The following is a 19,701-nucleotide window of genomic DNA, read 5'->3' on the forward strand; positions in this document are numbered from 1 at the left end:
GGGCCCAAGGGATCAAATATGATCCGAAACCCCAGCAACCTAACCTAACCTAACCTAGGACATTGTACATGAAATCCATCTAGGATTTGATCTAGGATAACATACAGGGTGTTGAATTTAAAATAAGAGCTGGTATTGGTCACTATTACGTAACACACCTTGCGCACTTCTATTTATTTATTATCGAGTTTATTCTATTTTCTTATACACACTGTATAAAGCAACTCATTCTAACACATCTAAATGAACCAAGCTTGACATAGTTATCTGTACTGTCGTTCTCTTAGCTATTGTCTTGTATTGCTGTGGGATAAGTTTTGTTATTACCAAAACAATTTGCACGACGTAACGCGGCTATACAACTTACAAATCCCTTTTCTAAGTTTGGCGCTAAGACCTTTTCATTTCGACGGCGATGGTCGTGTTTTGAACACAAAAGACTTTTTACTAAAGCCGGATGTCGAAAATATATAGGTAACCCGTCTTTTTGGAGCTCGTTTTAGTTTTGAAATACTTTTAATAACCGGATGCGTTATAAAAGGCGTCGATTTTACGAAGAGTTTGATTGAATAGCTCATTTTTAGGCTATTGAAGTTCAATTTGTTTTTGTTTGAATATTAAGAATGAATGTCTAAATTAAAAAAAACACTCAAATATTTTCATATAGTTACCGTTAGAGAGTGAATTAGAGTTTCTTCTTCTGCTTATTGCAGATCTGTAGATCTGATGGTTTTTAGGTTGCCTCTGTATGAGTTCTTGAGGAGTGGACCGCCAACTGTCTTCATCAATTTTGGAGCCTGGAGGACGGCTGTCTCTTACCCACCGGTTTCCCCTCTAGAGCTATGCTTGGTAGCCTGTTTTCTTCCATGCGTTTTACATGTACGAACCATTAATTTTGTCTTTTGCTTTGTCTCCATCTTATTATGTCCTATATTCCACGTTGTTGTCTGATATCTGTGTTACTAATTCGAACTCTTCTAGTCTTTCCCATTATGGTTCTTAAGTTACTCTTTACATGTTTTTGGTTTTGTTTATTTCCTCTCCAATTTCTATGCCATATGTCATTACTGGTCTGATGCAGGTCTTATACATTTTAATTTTGCTGTTTATTCGCATGGAGAAGGCGTTTGTCAATACTGTTTGCCTCAAAATCATGACATGGCCACTCTGATTACTTGGCTTCTCCGATCCTTCTCTAGATCTTCAAAAATCACCCAAAATCTCCAAATCGTTGATTAGGGTCTGTTCCGTAGCTTCCATGCTTTTATTACTTACTACCAAAGCTAAGTCATCAGCGTAAGCAACTTTTTTGGACTGCGTTTGAACTAAGCTACACCATAATTGGAAATGGTGGAATAAGCTGAAGATTATGATAATGATGAATTCTCGGCTTACTTGGTAGAATTTATGTAACTGTACATGTCGCCCGCCGTCTCCTCGATAATGGCTGCATCATCAGCGTAGCACACCATGCTAACTCTGTTATGTCCCAGTCGATAACCTCTATTCATCGAGGTCACAGGATTAGAGTTTAATATCTATATGAAAGTCGATTTTTCTGTTGGATCTGCTTCAAATAAAACTCATGTTTTTTGTTTAGTAACTAGTCGACTTTCTAAGAAACTTTAAGCATTTTGAAAAGTCAGTAATTATAGCTATTAAATTCATAGTTAAAACTGTCTCTGAACGATGAAACCTGTCATGACAAGCACAATATCCATTACAACCTTCTTTTTCCATTACGATGTATTACCCCGAATTCTTTTTATTTTATTTAGGTAATGGAATGGTGGCGTTAATTTTTCAAGCGGATTGAGACGCGCCCACGGCATCGTGACGTTCCTAATGAGACGTTATTAATGGTTATGTCTAATGGAATTTTAGGCATCCGAGACAGGTGAAAATAATTTGTCATAAAATGGAACGGGGCGCTCTGATGTGTTTTCTGTGTTTTAGGACGGGCAATAAAATCCATTACTGCTCTTAGAATCAATATTTTCCTGTGTACCTATGTTTGATTTGTTTAGTGCGGGACTAAGGACTAAGTAAACAAAGAGCTAGAATATATAAGAAAGACCACGCGATAAAAAGACGACAAACGATAATTTTGTATTACCAACATTGACAATGTCAAACAAATTTCATTGTTAGCAATACATATAGCTGTGTTTTCAAGTAGTATTTAACACATTTTTAAAATACACATTAGCAGTCATCATTATTATCATCATCATCATCATCTACTAATTATTTGAATTTCGTATATTATAAATGCTGGTAAAACATTATAAAGTGTATTTATAAAAATATACCTCGTATTTTAGTGATAGCTAATGACAATATGACATGGCCATATATAGTTTTACATCCCGTGACGTTTAAAGTCATAAGCTACTGGTTAAAAAACAAAAAATATACCGTTTAAAACTAAATCTTAAATAACATAAAAACGATTTATTTTAGGTATAGGAACATGTATAATCAAAAAGTAACGAACTAAAAAACCTTTTCATTAGTGAAATAATAAAAATGTGTTTCCATTTCAAAAAAATAATTATGATAAATTTTTAATCGCTCAATTCCATGACTGCTACAGCCAATATTATATGACATTCCAACAATTTAATTTTTGAAATAGATAGCCACATGTCTTTTCTTTATGCCACAGTGGCTGTGATAATCACTAAATTTGTCGTTTAGGCTATACAGATTTTTTTGACAGGCAGTTTTTTTCTCCAAAAATTTAAAATTTTTTTTTTCTCAAAAACGGTTAACGTTAGATATAGGATATCAAAATTCATAAAATTTTATAGAGCATTTAAGTATGTAATAAAAAATGGGGGTACCCATTTAAAAAAAGAAAGTTGCTGTCCACTTCCGGTATTTCCGGAAGTACCGCCATATTGAAAATAGTTTTAATCGATAGATCTCATTGCGGAACAGTAATGTGCAAAAAATCTCCGATCTAGATATTGTAGTACTGTAGAAACTTTTAATGCACGCTCAGCCTGGGGCACCCTGTATACTGAAGTTTATAAAAAAACTGAGTTTATAAATTAAAGTAGATATATTTATATAAAGGTTGCTAAAAAATCATAAAAATATGGCTAAAAATTAAAAAAATATAATAGTTTAAACTTGACGAAAAATCGTAACAATACTTTAATAAAAAAAAGAAAGTTTTATGACAATATAACTAAAACTGATATAAATAACTTATTACGTTGCTTTCCATATATCAAATTAAGTTAATTGAAACCGAAAATGTTATGTATAATTCTCCTGGCCGCAAAATATCGCATTTCAAAAACTCCCTAATCAGCAACAGCACATCCTTTGTACTAATGCGATGCAAAAACGTGGTTGCGGATACTGCCCACATATCATATAGAATTTCATTTCAGAGATTACAACAATAATATATGTGTTTATGGCATTTTAAACCGAATATAAAATGTTTTCTTTTTACTGAACTTTAGATAGAGATACATACATTATGAAAATGAAAACGGATTTATGATTGCGTTTAGTGAGAGAAAATGTTTGATGTATAGTTGTTCGTGTCGGGTTAAAGTAGTTTTTATGAAAAGTTAATGTATTAATTCAATAATTAATTAGTAAAAGTTATGTACTAATTTAATAATTAATTATGTGTATTGGGGCGGCGGATTATCGAGTACTGTTGGACTGATGATCTCTGTTGTTGGTTGCTTTATTAATTAGAACTGCTGTGTATTTTTTGAAAAAAAAAAGTTTATTGGACACAATTTACCACTATACGAAAGTGCTTCGTCTGTCTGTTAGAGGGCATCCAACTTTAAAAAAATAAACACATTTTTAGCCTAGACATTTTAGGCTAGGTAAGGTAAGGCAAAGGTAAGATAAGGCCTAGGTAAGATCGGAAAAAAAAGGTTTTCTAATTTCACTCAAAATGAGTTATTTGGGTTATAAATGACCTAAATACAAAATATTTTCATAGTGTCTATCTGTTTGTCTGTCCGTCTGTCCGTCTGTCTGTCCGTCTGTAACACGATAACTCAAAAACCGCTAAACCGATTTTAACCAAATTTGGCACAAAAATACTGTGGTACCCGAGAATCTGGCTATTAGTTTTTTGGGGGGTGGGGGATTGGTAAGAGGGTATGGGAGGGGGTTAAACATTTTAAAAAATCGTAACTCCAAAATTACAGTAGCTAGCGAAACGCGGTTTTCAATTTAAGATTAGGAATAATATTAGCAACAAAATTTGTAATAACATCAAAATCAGTCAAAGTCGCAGTTTTTGAGATAAAAAAATATCAAGTATGGGCGGTATTATTTAGTCCACAATGTGATTTTCTCTGCTCTCATTGGTCGAAACTAAACGCTGGTGCGTTTTGCCAAACATGACTAAAATGCGGTACATTTTGCCACGTTAGCGTGAGGCAATCCAAACGCAGGTACATGTTGCTAAACTTTACTAAAAGGTGGTGTATTATGCCTGAGATCGAATCAACATTACAACTTTAACCTTTTCAATTGCCCTGAGAAAAATAAAAAAGAATTGACGGATTGATATGACAACTTCGCCAAAAACACGCCGCCGTTATACGCTTCTCTCAAGTAGTTTTCATTACACAGATGTTGTTTTTGTGTGTTTGAATAAACTTTAGCATTTTTAATTGATATCTACCAGGACATCCGAAGGTTTGATACAGTGTAAAAGAAGTTTTGGTTTAAGGTAGCATTATTTATGTTGAACTAAAAACAGCAGAAGATTGCGACGCATGGATTTCAGAATTTTCGCGAATTTAACGTAACTTTTACTTTGTTCTTTCCGTATTGGACAGGCTGTATGGAGGTGGCTTTGGGACAAAAATCACACAGTTTCCAAAGAAGATCGTCCATTATTATACAGGGTGGCGCACCTAATTCGCCTCGGTTGATTAAACGGAAAGATGTAGAAACAAAAAGTTTTATGGGTATATGTAGAGAAACAATGTGCATAATTTAAAATTATTTTGAAATGTACAGGGTGTATTAGAACTAAGATCGTTACCAAAGTTATATTTTTTTATGGAACACCCGGTATTTTATTTCATTTTTGGATTCTTTGGCATAAAATAAGGCATTTATTATAAGGATTTAATATGTTTAGATGCTTTGGTTGTTGAGATATTTAAAGACATTTAAATATGCATGCTCTAATAAAAAAGTTTCTCAATACCCTGTACATTACTTTTCAGAGTTTATTCTTGTGGAGACTTTGAAGCCAGAGAAATTAACTTTACTAAAACAATGTATTGCTTTCTTAAATGTATACAGGGGTATCAAAAATTGCTGGTCTATTTTAAATATTTATTTTACATAAAAACTTCGTTATTTCTATGTATGACGCAATTTTTGATACCCCTGTATACATTTAAGGAAGCAATCAAATTTTTTAGTAAGGTTTATTTCTCTGGCTTGAAAGTCAGCACAAGAATTAATTCTGAAAAGTAATGTACAAGGACCCCTTGGAACCTTTCAACCCCCGGAACAGGCAGGGTTTAGAAGTGGATATAGTACTGTGGATCACCTTCAGGCAGTCCGCACTCTCATAGAGAAAAGCACCGAATACAACTTCCCTATATATGTCGCCTTTGTGGATTATGAGAAGGCTTTCGACTCTATAGAGCTACACGCCATCCTCGATGCCCTACAAAATGCCAGAATAGACTACAGATACTCGGGCATAATATCATCTATTTACAAATCAGCTACAATGACTATCAAACTGGATGACATAAATATCACAAATAAAATTAAAATGGAAAGAGGAGTCCGATAGGGAGATACTATTTCCCCCAAACATTTTACACTGGCCCTGGAGGACGTATTTAAGAAGCTGAACTGGGACAATAAGGGTATTAAGGTAGATGGTGTGATGCTTAACCACTTGCGCTTCGCTGATGATGTTGTCCTGGCCTCATCGTTGGAAGAACTTCAAACAATGCTCGAACAACTTCACCACACATCTGCGCAAGTAGGTTTAAAAATGAATTTGTCTAAAACTAAAACCCTAAAAAATGAAAATGAAGAGCAAGTTAATGTTAATGGACAAAGGATTGAGAACGTTAAAGAGTATATTATTATATATCTAGGTCATGCCATAAAACTCGGCAAGGAAAATCAAACAACCGAAATTTCTAGAAGGATCAAACTCAGATGGGCAGCTTTTGGTAAACTTAATTTTATATTCAAAAGCAAAATCCCAAATAGCCTAAAAAGAGACGTTTACAACAAATGCGTCCTGCCTGTCATGACCTATGGTTTGGAGACTATGACGATGACAGGTTGCGAGTGAGTCAAAGAGCTATGGAAAAAGCCATGATGGGTATCAGTCTTCGCGACCATATTAGAAATGAAGACATTCGCCGACAGACGAGGATAACGGACATCGTAGAGAGAATAGCTAACTCTAAATGGTCTTGGGCAGGACACTTGGACAGACAGTCCGAGGAAAGATGGGCAAAAAGACAGCTTTGCTGGAGGCCACGCCTAGCAAAACGCCCAGTCGGCCGACCTCCTAAAAGATGGACTGATGATATCGAAACCGTAGCCGGTAAGAACTGGATGAGGAGAGCACAGAATCGAAACGAGTGGAAGAAACTGAGAGAGGCCTACATTCTGCAGTGGATGAGTAATGGCTGAGAAGAATGTAGAAGGTGTTGACAAACTTTTTTATCATAGCATGCATATTTAAATATCTTTAAATGTCTCAAAAACCAAAGCATTTAAACATATTAAACTCTTATAATAAATGCCTTATTTTATGTTCAAAAATCCAAAAATAAAATAAAATACCTGGTGTTCCATAAGAAAAAATATAACTTTGGTTTGGATCTTAGTTCTGACACACCTTGTACATTTCAAAATAATTTTAAATTATGTACATTGCCTTCTCACATATACCTATCTGTGTTACAGAGACGCCACGACACACGGAAATGAAACAAACAATTTTTCAGAAGTGTCAAACTAGTACTTTTATAAAATAGGCGTTTTCTTAACAGTTCACGCTGGTCCTAAAAAGACTATCAAATATTAAATAGGATAACTAATTCTGTAGTCATTCTTAAAAATCAAAGATTTTAATAATAGCGTTTATAACATGTTAGTGTAATCTGCATTATCCTTAAAACATTTACATGATGCTGGAAAGAATATGGCAGAACGTACCACGTTTTAGTCACGGTTGGAAAAACGCACCAGCGTTTAGTCTCAACCAGTAAGAGCAGGGAAAATCACATTATGGACTATATAATGGTACATTTTGCTTAAATGCCTCCCGGCGCCGGCGCAAATTTTTTCAGTTATTTTAAGAACGATTATTCTGATTTGAATGAGATTCTGGGTGTCTTTGTTTTGCTAAGTGCTTTACCATTTGACTTTCACAAAAATCAAGAAAAAGAGCAGAGAGGGTGAAAACTACCCCCATCCCTTTTTAAAAAAATAGTATAAATATTTTTTAATTCGACCAACGACCGATTTTTTTTTTCGTAAAATGGCTCTTCTAATATTTACTACATTTTTTGTCTTTTGTAAAAAAAACATTTCCCCAACATACCTTTTTGGGGAAAAATATGGAATTTTATGTTAGATTCAGAAATTATCATATATTTGACAATAATCTTCAGAAAAAGCTTAAAAATTTAGTAAATTTTAAAGTATCTAATGTTTGGGTTTATTTTTGATGAATAATCTCCCTCTAATAGACAAACGAAGCACTTTTTCCAAAGGTAAATTGTATAGGTAAAAGATCAGAAAGATCTGATATCGGTGACGAAAATACTATTAGATCAAGCAAAAAGTAGGCTTAGTGTTTAATGAGAAGAAAACTAAGTTTATAAAGTGGTCAGATAAGAATTTTAGGAAGGGAAGATGTCTACAAATGGATTCTGAGAGAGGGAAACGATACAAGTTTGAGAAAGTAGATACATTTACATATCTAGGAACCGTATTTATAAGAAAGCCAAATGTAATTCAGGAAATTGTGGCAAGAACAATGACAGGAAATAGATGTGTTAGCGCACTAGAACATCTCTAGAAGCTTAAAAATCAGAATGATACGACCAAAAGTGTTGTATGCATGTGAAACGTGGACGTTCAATGCAACGGAAAATTCGGGGTTAGAGAATTGGGAAAGAAAAATACCGAGGAAGATTTTTGGAGGAAAAAGATAGACAACATAAAGACCAGAAGAACTAATGAAGAATTAAAGCAACTATATCGGGCATCAAGTATAACGGGAGTAGCAAGAGCGCAAAGATTGAGATGGCTGGGGTACATTCAAAGAATGGCGGAACCAATGGCTGAGTTCCTAGAATGATAATGAGACGTGAAATAGGTGGAAAGAGAAGGAGGGGTAGCCCTAGAAGCAGATGGAAAAAGGATGTTGAAGGACTTGAGAAGGATAAGAGTGGATGGGTGGAGAATAAAGGCGAAAGACAGAAATAAGTGGAGAAAGATAATCAACCAAGCCATGAGCCTTTTAGGCTTTTAGAGCTACTAATATAAATTATGAGCAACTAAATTTTTCAGTTTTCCGCTATATTTCCGGAAATGACAAAGATAAGTTCAATTATTAAACGTATTAGCACTGGGCTCACTATCAGACAACTTTGCTCCAATTTAAGCCACCACGTATTCTAGAGAGAGAGAGAGAGAGATATGTGTTAAAGACGCATCGACTGTAGAGTCTTTTAGCGTCACTTTATCCCATTATTTATATATTTTTATATATGTCGATATCCTTTATATAATCCAACATAGCCTTGTTATTTTGGTAGGAAAGGACTACCTCAGGGTTATCCATGATACCGTGTTGTCTTCGTTTTAACGCGTTCTTTGGGCATTCAAAGATAAGTGTTTGACAGATATTGGAAGATTACATGTTTCACAAATGGGCTGATTCTGTCCTTTAAGGAGGTGTTCATGGGTAAGTTTCATGTGTCCTAAACGAATTCTAGTGAGCACAACAAAATCTCTTCTAGGTAAGTTAACTACATTATTTTCAAAATAGTCCCTTTTGATTTCATGAAGCTTATTATCATTCATGTCTAGTTGGATTATATTATCGATCATATGTTTGCCATAATTCTTTAGATCTTGCACGGAGAAAACAAGGTTGGTTTTATGAGGGTTGGGACTTGAAATGCAGCCAAGTAGTCAGCTCTGTCATTGCCAGGAATTCCTATGTGGCTCGGAAGCCAAAGGAAAGTGACGCTGTAGTGGTTGATATTGGCCTTCTGTAGAAGCATTTTGATTGCTATAACTAGTGGATGGTTGGAGTAGAAAGAGGAAATACTTGAAATGGAACTCAATGAATCGGTAGCCACGACCCATCTCTTATAGCTGGAGGTCAATATATGTTGAATGGCCTTAAATATTGCAAAAAGTTCTGCTGAGAATATTCCCGTTATGGGACTTAGTGAGAAACACATTTCTTTATCAAACGTATGAAAAGCCGCTCCAGTGTGCCTATCAGTTTTCGAGCCATCGCCATCGGTGTAAACCAGTCGATGACTCTTATACTTCGAGTTGATGAGATCTTTGAATTGTGCTCTTATAGTGAGATGTGAGCATTCCTTGTTGTTGTGGACTTTGAGTGATAGGTCAAGTGAGAATGGGTGCAGACTCCATGGGGGAAACATACGGGCAATATTGAAAGGAGGAGGCAAATCGATTGACAGTCTTTCCTTTATATCTACATAACGGTGGTGTGATGCTGATTGATACTGTTTGTATCTATGTTTGATTTGGGGGTAAATAGTTTTGAAGAATTTTTTGTGATTAGGGTGTTCCAGATTAACATGTAGACCAAACGCATATGCTAATAGGTGTCGTTCTCTAATATAATTTAGTGTGAGTTGTTCTGATTCACACATTAAGCTTGGTATGGGACTCGTGTGAAAAGCGCCAAGTGATTTCCTGATTCCCATGTTATTTACCGCGTTCAGCTTATTTAAATAAGACCGCGGTGCAGACGCGTAAACTTGAGACCCGTAATTGATTTTGGATAAGACACAAGCGTTACTAGCAAATACTACAAATCAGTGGCGTAGCAAGGGGGGGGGCGGAGGGGGAGGCCGCCCCTGGTGGCGACACTCCAAGAACCTGCGGGGCAACAAAAAATTGTTATAAAGGCGACGGACGGATTCTGTAGGGGCGGCAAACCTCTCTCCTAGAGGCTCTCCGCCCCGGGCGCCACTAACCCACGCTACGCCACTGCTACAAATACCGTTTCCTAGATCCCAATACTGAGAGTTTAATTTGAAAACCCCGGTATACTTATAAAACAGTAATAACCATCTAATTATTATACAATAGAGTGAAAAATTATTTCTCGCATATCAATTTTAACCAAATTTAACATCATATTTTTTATTATCATATTTTAAGGAGTTACCATTTCTATAATTAATAATTAATGAAGTAAGATCTTATCAGAGTTACTGAATATACATATACATTAAGTAAATGTAAACTTACATTATCAGCACCGTATATCAAAGGTTTCCCGCTTTGATCCTAGTCATTAATGGAAGTTGGCTGTGTTTATCGGCAGTTAGTAATTACACCTGAAACAAAATTAATTTAATTTAGTTTCGAATAAATAATCGAGTTTTTATTCATCACACACGTTAACATTTTACTTGATTTTACATATTAAAACAACACAAATAATACTATATATTTTAGAAATACTTCTTAGGTACCCTATTTATTATTGTCTATTAGTGGTGCGCAAAACCGTTATTTTTAAACAACAGTTGAAACTGTGTGTTATTTATATATAACAGCTTAAAATAACAGGTTTCTGTTATTTTTTGACTTTAATCTTAAACATCTAAAAGATCATACACATTTTAACTTAGACTTTAGGGTGTAGAGGTTCGATAAGAAGGGATTTTTCAAAACTTGAATTCTAAGGGGGTGAAACCACCCCTCAAATATTAGAATGTTTTTTATTTAAAAACCGGTGAGTTTTGCCGAAAAACTCTGAAACACATAATCTGTTATTTTGTTGTTTTACAAATTTAAGATTTTTTAAAAATTTATACAAGGTGGTTTATAAAATATGACCATTAAGCAGGGTTGGAAAATCAGATTTATTTTATTTAAATCAGATTTTTTTGATATTGATATCCTAAATGGCTAAATCTTTATAACTCTGCCCGTTATCGATAACATTAATAATTCTAGGGTGCGTTTATCATTTTTCCACATCGGTCACCAATATATTTCGCAAAAAAGTCGCTCGCTTCAGATCAAAAGGATTTTTTTTCAAACGTCTCAAAAGTATTAATTTTTGTCATTTTAACGCCTAGGTATAAAAGTAAAGCACTGTTACGGCTAAGCACAAAAGTACAAAAATATATTATTAAACTGATATTAAGTGTCAAATTCAACTAGTGTACAAATTGTTGCTCGATTACTGTTTATATTATTTGCAATGTTTGAAATTGATTAAAAAATTATTTGTAATGTTTTAAAAAAAATAGTATGTTCTATTAGGAGTAAAAATGTACTTTTTGTGCTTCCTTGTAACGTCGGAATTTACGATGGTCCTTCAAAGGTACAGCATCATCAAAAAAAGTATAATTTTTACTCCTAATAAAACAATACACTATTGTTCGGAAATATGCTTAAGTCGAGAATGAAATTAGTATTATCCATAGATTTAGTAAGAACATATATCACATTTTGCATTTTAATCCAATCAAACAACCGGAGGTTGACGACGTACTGTAAAAACCAACTGAGATAGAGAAGGCGACATTGCCACATATCAAATTTGCGTCTATCTACTTAGTTTGATTTGCAGAAAAGGTGACTTTAAAACCTTCACCGGATATCAATAAATCTCAATTTCTTAATTAAATTAATAGTTTATTTTTAAAGAAGCATGCGTAATAATATGCTATTAACAAGAGGATATATGCGTTACTATTAAAGGACATGTTTACTGTTTAATGTGCTGAAACGTCTAGAACTATTGGCAACGTCGCTGCTAGTCTTCCAGAATGAAATGAGCCGTCCGTCCCACCACCCCTCGCGACGGTCCTTGGTCCGTTATAGCGTACTACGTTTAGCTTACGGTGTGTTCGAAGTCGGAATCAAGTCCGAAGTGAACTTTTCAGTGTTTTTCAGTAGTTTTTGTTTTTGTTTAACGTACTTTTGAATCTGCGAATTTTCAATATGGTACGACAGTGTCAAGTGTATGGAAAAATATGCTCAAATTACCCGAATTTGTCTTTTCATAGGTAGGTATTGTTTTTTCCGCCGTAATTGTACATAGGCGTCCACAAGGGAGCCTCTCACAATAATTTCTAATTAGGTATGTTTATAAACTGTCATTTGAGATTAAATGGGAAGTTCTAAATAATACTGCCTATTCTAAACAAGAAAAATTTATTTATAAGTTTTATAACATCTCTAAATTTGGACGAAAATAATATTTCTGTTTGCTGTGGGTAATTTTCTCAGGGAAAAAACGTAAATAAAAATGACTTTTTAAGTCAAAAAAAGTCAAAAGGACAAGTTATTCCAAAAAAGGACTGTCCTTTTCAAAAAAGGACAGGTGGCAACCCTAGGTATTTCTGGAATGGAAATTTAATGGCAAATCTACAACTTTAGTTTGAAAATATGTTCCGGCCACCTATGTTAACAAAAATGTCTAAAATGTGCTTTACCATTGCCTCCATATTCTGAAAAAAAATTGAAAGAAAAGTCACCAACCACACACCTAATATAGAACTGTTTCGGAAGCCTGAGTCACCCTGTAAATATTCAAAAGTAACTGAAAGTTTATATAGAAGTAACTGAAAGTTTAAATTGAAAATCGACGTAGGAGCGATTTTCGAAAAGCACCTACTAACGTTTCAACATAGGTATATGTGGGATATTAATTATATTATTATATTAGACCTTATAACAAAACTCATCTGATGAAAAACTGTTAATGTAGTATATTAATATGGAGTAAAAATTGTACTAATTACTTTACTTTTACTTTACTAATTAAATTCGTTCCAAAAAACGATACGCCACTGGCCATTAGAACAATCCAAATGCGCCTAGTTGCCGGGGTCGGAAATTTTAGACTTCTTTGTCTCTTCTGTCCTTGTTTGACACATTGGAATGTTTGATACACTACCAACGAGTATTTATGAATGAAATGTTCGGTCTATCTTTATAATGTCTTTGGTATTATCTAATGTCAAAGTGTAAAATACTTACTGCAAATCAAAATGTCGGTAAGAATTTGGAAAAATACAACCATTTCAAAAAAAAATATAAAACAACATGTTTCCTGACAACGATTATTATAGATTCTCGGGAATGAAGATATAGTCTCTATATCAGAAGAACCTAGTTCTGCACTAGACTGCGAATGATATGTATTCGAACAGCGAATTTTTGTCACTTATACATAAATTTTAAAATAAATCGCTGCGTTTAGCGGTCTAATGGATTCACACGAAATTACTTCAAAAATCGGTCCAACATTTAAATTGATGAATATATATGTTTATATAGTTTTATAACATTTACAATTACTTTTCGATTTATTATCTGTTATATCTTTTATAGAAATATTTTTTATAGTTTTCTAGGACACATTTTTATAACTTTTAAAGCTATTTTTTGATCTATAATAAAGTTTTAATAAAATTATATTTTTTATATTTAAATCAATGATTAAAATTAAAAAAATCATTTGATTTAAATCATGCCAACCCTGCCAATGGGGTAATCACGATTCTGCTTAAACTGAAAGGATTATATTATATCCGTATTGTAGCACATTTTTAGATAACTTCTTTATTTTTAAGATTGATGGTCAAACATCAACGAAATATTCTTTATGTTTGGACTAAATTTTCTCGAAAATTAAGACATAATTTAAAATTCCGTGACCGAAATAATTTAAAATACTGAAATAGATTGAAGTTTTCTGTGCTATTTCGATATACTCGTATGTGTCAATTTCAGAGCCAGGTCCCTGCCCTATTTGAAACATCTCTATTGTTATTCATAATATGTCAACCATAGACGCCGCAGGCATCGAAAAAGCGTTCGATCCAAAAAGGTTTTATCGATTCTAACGACCGGTTTAGCGGTAAGTCACCGACTAGTTCGTGCCTTCTATTGCACGGTACCGGTCCCGACCGACCAGAGAATCTCAGTAATTTCCTATAGCCTCGTCTTCTCTCTATAAAGCACATAACCGTAGAAAGCCATAAAGGTTATTGGATGTTGTTGACATAGATTTAAGTTAAGAGATCGTCTACTTAATACCTGTAATAGGTTTCATCTCTAGAGGTTTATCTGCAGACAAATCGCAACCTGTAAGTTCACTCTCGTCGTTTATTCCTCTACTAGATATGGCTAAAATTATTGCAAATATCGTTTAAAAATATACGGAAAGGAATTTAAAGAATCTTTTTTTATACATAGCTTTGATAATCTGTAATAAACATTTCTTTGTTAAAATGGATATGGTAAACAATGTTTATCGTTCAGACCAAATATTATTACAAACCAGGGTTGGAAAAAATCATGATTTTTTTAAAAAAATCAAAAAAATCAGATTTTTTTATTTAAATCAGATTTTTTTTATTTAAATCTGATTTTTTTGATTTTAATTCAAAACAATATTTAAATCGGATTTTCAAATTACTAGGACATATTTTCAATTAAAGTCCTATCGTAAATGGCAAATGTATACCCCGATACCGAACAATAACAATTCTACGAGGCGTTTGTGATTTTTCCACATCGGTCACCTATATATTCCGCAAAAAATGTCGTTCGCTTCAGATGAAAAGGATTTTTTTTTCAATCGTCCCAAAAGAATTAATTTTTGTCATTTTAACGCATAGGTATAAAGTAAAGCATTGTTACGCCTAAGCACAAACGTACAAAAATATATTATTAAACTGATATTAAGTGTCAAATTCAACGAGTGTACAAATTGTTGCTCGATTACTGTTTATATTATTTGCAATGTTTGAAATTGATTAAAAAATTAATTGTAACGGTAAAAAAAAAGTATGTTCTATTCGGGGTAAAAATGTACTTTTTGTGCCTCCCTGTATCGTTCGAATAGCTTTACGATGGTCTTTCAAAGGTACAGAGCATCGTCAAAAACAGTATAATTTGTACTCCTAATAAAGCAATACTCTATTGTTCGGAAATAATCAGTCGAGAATGAAATTACTATGTATTATCTAATGTCAAAGTGTAAAGTACTTATAGCAGATCAAAATGTCGTTAGAAATTTTGAAACATAAACCGTTTCAAAAAAAAATAAAACAATTTATTTTCTGACAACGATTATAGATTCTTGGGAATGAAGATATAGTCTCTATATTAGAAGAACCTAGTTCTGCACTAGACTTTGTGAATGATATGTATTCGAACAGCGAATTATTGTCACTTATACATAAATTTTAAAATTCAAGGATTCACACGAAATTAGTTCAAAAACCGGTCCAACAAATAAATTGGTGATTAGAAATTTTTAGATAGTTTTATAAAGGTGCGTATTCACTATCCGAACGAGCGAACGAATGTTCATTCGTTCGTTCGGTAGTAGTATGGACGGGACCGGATTTTAGAACCAAACGAAAACACCTTACCCATTCGTGTGCGAACGCCTTTGATGTACCGACTCGAAACGGATGGCCGAGCGAACGAACAAACGAACGACCGCATGCGTTCGGTCTACCGTCCAAATATACCGAATTCCATTCGTTCGCTCGTTCGTTCGTTCGTTCGTTCGGATAATGAATACGCACCTTAATATCTGTTATATCTGGTATAGATATATTTTTTATAGTTTTCTAGGACACATTTTTATAACTTTTACAGTTATTTTTTGATATATGTATAATAAAGTTTCAATAAAAAATTATTTTTTTATTTAAATCAAATGATTAAAATTTAAAAAATCACTTGATTTAAATCACGATTTAAATCACGATTTAAATCATGATTTAAATCATTTGATTTAAATCATGCCAACCCTGTTACAAATTCTTGCACATTTCGATTTGTGGTCTCTTGGGTTTCAGAAGAAATTTGGCCATTGTTTTGGCCTTAAAATGCCTAGAAACATTATTTCACAGTTTAATAGAGTTAGAATAGTAACACTGTCTCAACAGGGCTACCGGCAAGTTGCAATAGTTGAAATTGTAGGAGTTAACCAAAGCGATGTTTCGCGAATATTAAAAAAAATCAGGGAGACAAACGAGGTTAGAGACCAGCCTGGAAGAGAGTTACACTGTAAAAAATCAGCCTGAGTGAACACATATTTCTCAGGGAGTGAATTTTTTGAGTGAAATAATTGAGTACATTTTCATCTAAAATAGAGTAAATTCATCATTTTACTCAAATATGATCTCTATTTAATCAATAGCGATTGAATAAGCTCATGTTCGAGTTATAACCCTATCTTGAGTAATGGAATAGAAAAATTCACTTAAAAACTCATATTATAGTTTAACACAATAAAAATTTGAGTGAAATCTCCCAGTTTAGAATATTTTCGCTCATTACTAATCATATACATACGCGCTTCTTCGATACCGAATAAGCTTTCCCCCCTGTTCCTCAGTTTTTAATTATCTGTTCGAGTCGTAGGTTGTCTTGTCCCTTCGAAGGTGCCAATGTCACAAGCCCATAGTGTGTGTGTAAAGTGTGATGTAAAGTGTGACTGTGGCCGCGTGGCGATGGCGTGGTGAAGCGAATACGAATGCCAGAGATATATGTAAACGTAAATAACGCAAAAAAAACAATAACCCAGATTAATAATTAGAATGATTTTCAAACTGAAATTCGGAGACATTGTTAAATGCAACTTTTCTAGACGTCTAGCGTAAAAAGTTCCTGTATTTTTTCCGAAAAGAGTTGAAAACTTTTTAAAATGTTTTTGATATTATAATAATAGTGTTATATTTTTTGGCTTTTTTTGTTTTTGTCAAATAAAAATGACAAATAAAAATATTTTTGAAGGTTTTACAGTTTTCATTTGGTTTGTTATAAATCGAAAATATTTAATGATTTTTTAAAGCTAGGCAGCTAACTTGTTATTTTATTACAAGCAGACAACAGATGCCTCTCAAAAGTGAACTTTAGAAATGGACATGTTCGAAACTGAAACTTACCTTTGAAAGGCACCTGCCCACCTGTTATAAAATAACAAGTTAGCTTACATATAGCTTTTAAAAAAATCATTTAGAATATATTCCTCAATACTGAGTGAAATTAATACTCAGATATAAGTACTAATCAAGTTAAGTGTAACACAAATTTGAGTAAAAGTCACTCAATAAAAGGTGTACTTGAACTCAACACTTAGTGAGTTCACTCATTTTAAAGTGAATAAATTATCAAAATCGATCAAAATCCTACTCAAGCTGAACCATAATGAGTAAAAAAGGAGTCTTTCGTCCAATCCCGATAGAGCGAAAACACTCAGTCCTTTTCACTCTGAGAATTGAAGATTCACTCAGTTCTGTAGAGTGGAAATTTCACTCAATCGGGTGTGGACAGAAATTGAGAAAGTATTGAGTGAAATCTGAGTGAAATTTCACTCATTTTTTTTACAGTGTACTACTGCTGCGCAAGACCGTCAAATATGCTTAATTGCACGAAGCAGTCCCCTGCTTTCTAGTACTGCTATTAAAAATGAGTTAGCTCGCCTTGAAGGAGTAAATGTTTCAAGAAAGACCATAGCAAGAAGACTCCATGACAGAGGATTAGATTTACCTGCCTCTACGTGTTCCGAAGCTTAATTTACAGCACAAAATTACGCGACTACAATGAGCTGAGGAGATGAGAGCAAATGGACCTAATTGGAATTTCGTCATGTTTAGTGATAAAACAATAGGCCTAGTGTCAGACTCGCGACGAACTTTGGTCTGGAGAGCATCTGGAAGACGAGCACGCTTGTATGCAGCTCAACCCCGTGTCCTGTTTCAAGGGGGAAGCATTATGGTATGGGCAGGTATAATGCACAGAGCTCGAACTCCTCTTGTTTTTATTGATGGCACAATGACAGCTGCCTCATATCTTAGAGACGTTTTAGAGCCTATTGTGCGTCCATTTCGAGGGGCAGTGGGGGATGAATTTGTTTACATGGACGACAATGCTTCTCCCCATCACACTTTAGCGGTTCGCCAATTTTTCGACTTATTTGAAAACCGGTAAAGAGAAAATATCCCATATAGCACATCCAAATGAAATTACGTTTTTACAAGGGAGACACATGAGAAACAACATATGTTAAAGTGAACCGAAATGTTCATCTAGTTCTAACATATACATATGAGATACACGCAGGTTTATATTGATTGAATTGTGTGATACAGTGTTTACTAGTTGTATACCGTATGCACTCAAGATTCTAAAGAGTTTTTTTGTAACGTAACAAATAATTATTAAAATGATGAAATCTGACGTCGGTATATGAGACATACAATGTATATGTCATATATATGTGTGATAATTCGTATCATAGTTGTGCCTATAGTACACACCTTGTAAAAATGTGACGTATACACATAATATAAATATCTATATAGACACTTTGTAATAATGTACTGTTATGGCTAGATTCTAGCATGAAATGAAGGTGTGCGCATGCGCGGATAGCCTCAGCGTAGACACACCCATCAAGTGTATCTTATGTGTCTCTCCTTTCTCCTTTCTAGGAGTGGTATGTGTTAGCAGCCATTATTGTTTTATCATTCGGAAGCTCTTTATAAATGTTCTGTTTGTGTGTAGTTTAAAAGAGATTTTAAGGTAAGTACAAGTTTTTAATTACCTTGTTACGCCTTCCTAAGAGTATTATTATTATAGCAGCGACTCTTCCCTTACTCGATACCCAATTTACCAAATTTTGACTCCAATGAATGAAAACTCCAAATATTCTCGTATAATGATAAAGAGGTTAGCTGAGTTAGCTCTGCAATATAATTTTTTTTTAATTTGGAAATAATAAAAATCTAAATGGACCAGAGAAAGAAAGATTTAAACACTTCAAAGAACTTCTTACACTGATATTCGGTAAGTTATTGATGGATTGATATACAGATATGTTTAATATTCAATAATCAGTTTCATATAAAATTTAAGGGTGAGATTGTTAATGTGGAAATAAAGTACAACAAAATTCAACAGAGTGCTCGATGAATGAGTATGCTAATAAACCAACTGCTTGGAGGGAAAAGAGGAGAAAAACATGACTAAACGAGGTCCACCAAATCGTGGCGATATACCAGTGTTTACCATTTTAGTATGTTGTTATTTTAGGTACTTATATTTTTAATACATTTTGATGCAAATTATGTTGTTTTAAAGTGTTTTCTTACTTTTGGTTTCTGCAGTGTAAATAATTATTATTATTGTGTTATTTGCGCTATTGCGTTCCATAATATAAAGAAATATAAGAATTTTATTTTTTAACCACTTAATCCATTTTATGGAAGAAAAATGGTACATTTAATACAAAACAAAAATGGAACAATTTTAAGGCTACTTCTCTTGAACTTACGATCGAGATACTTTTGGAAAATACAAAGTTTTTTTTTTAAATTTCATTTAAAATTATTTTTATTCTATAATTTCTAATTTTCGTTCTAAAAAGATATAATTGGTATCATTGAATAA

General features: G+C 33.6%; 1 protein-coding gene across 1 annotated transcript in view; it reads right to left on the reverse strand.

Moving 5' to 3' along the window:
- Positions 1–10,596, reverse strand: part of LOC115878243 (putative polypeptide N-acetylgalactosaminyltransferase 9) — a gene marked incomplete in the record, with an annotated part of 411,764 nt that extends 401,168 nt beyond the window's left edge. The window contains 1 exon segment of the mRNA XM_030894670.1: positions 10,513–10,596.
- Between the last annotated feature and the right edge of the window lie 9,105 nt (positions 10,597–19,701).

This window comes from Sitophilus oryzae, unplaced genomic scaffold (genome assembly GCF_002938485.1).
Source record: "Sitophilus oryzae breed Bouriz unplaced genomic scaffold, Soryzae_2.0 scaffold_1502_pilon_pilon, whole genome shotgun sequence".
Taxonomy (NCBI): Eukaryota; Metazoa; Arthropoda; class Insecta; order Coleoptera; family Curculionidae; genus Sitophilus; species Sitophilus oryzae.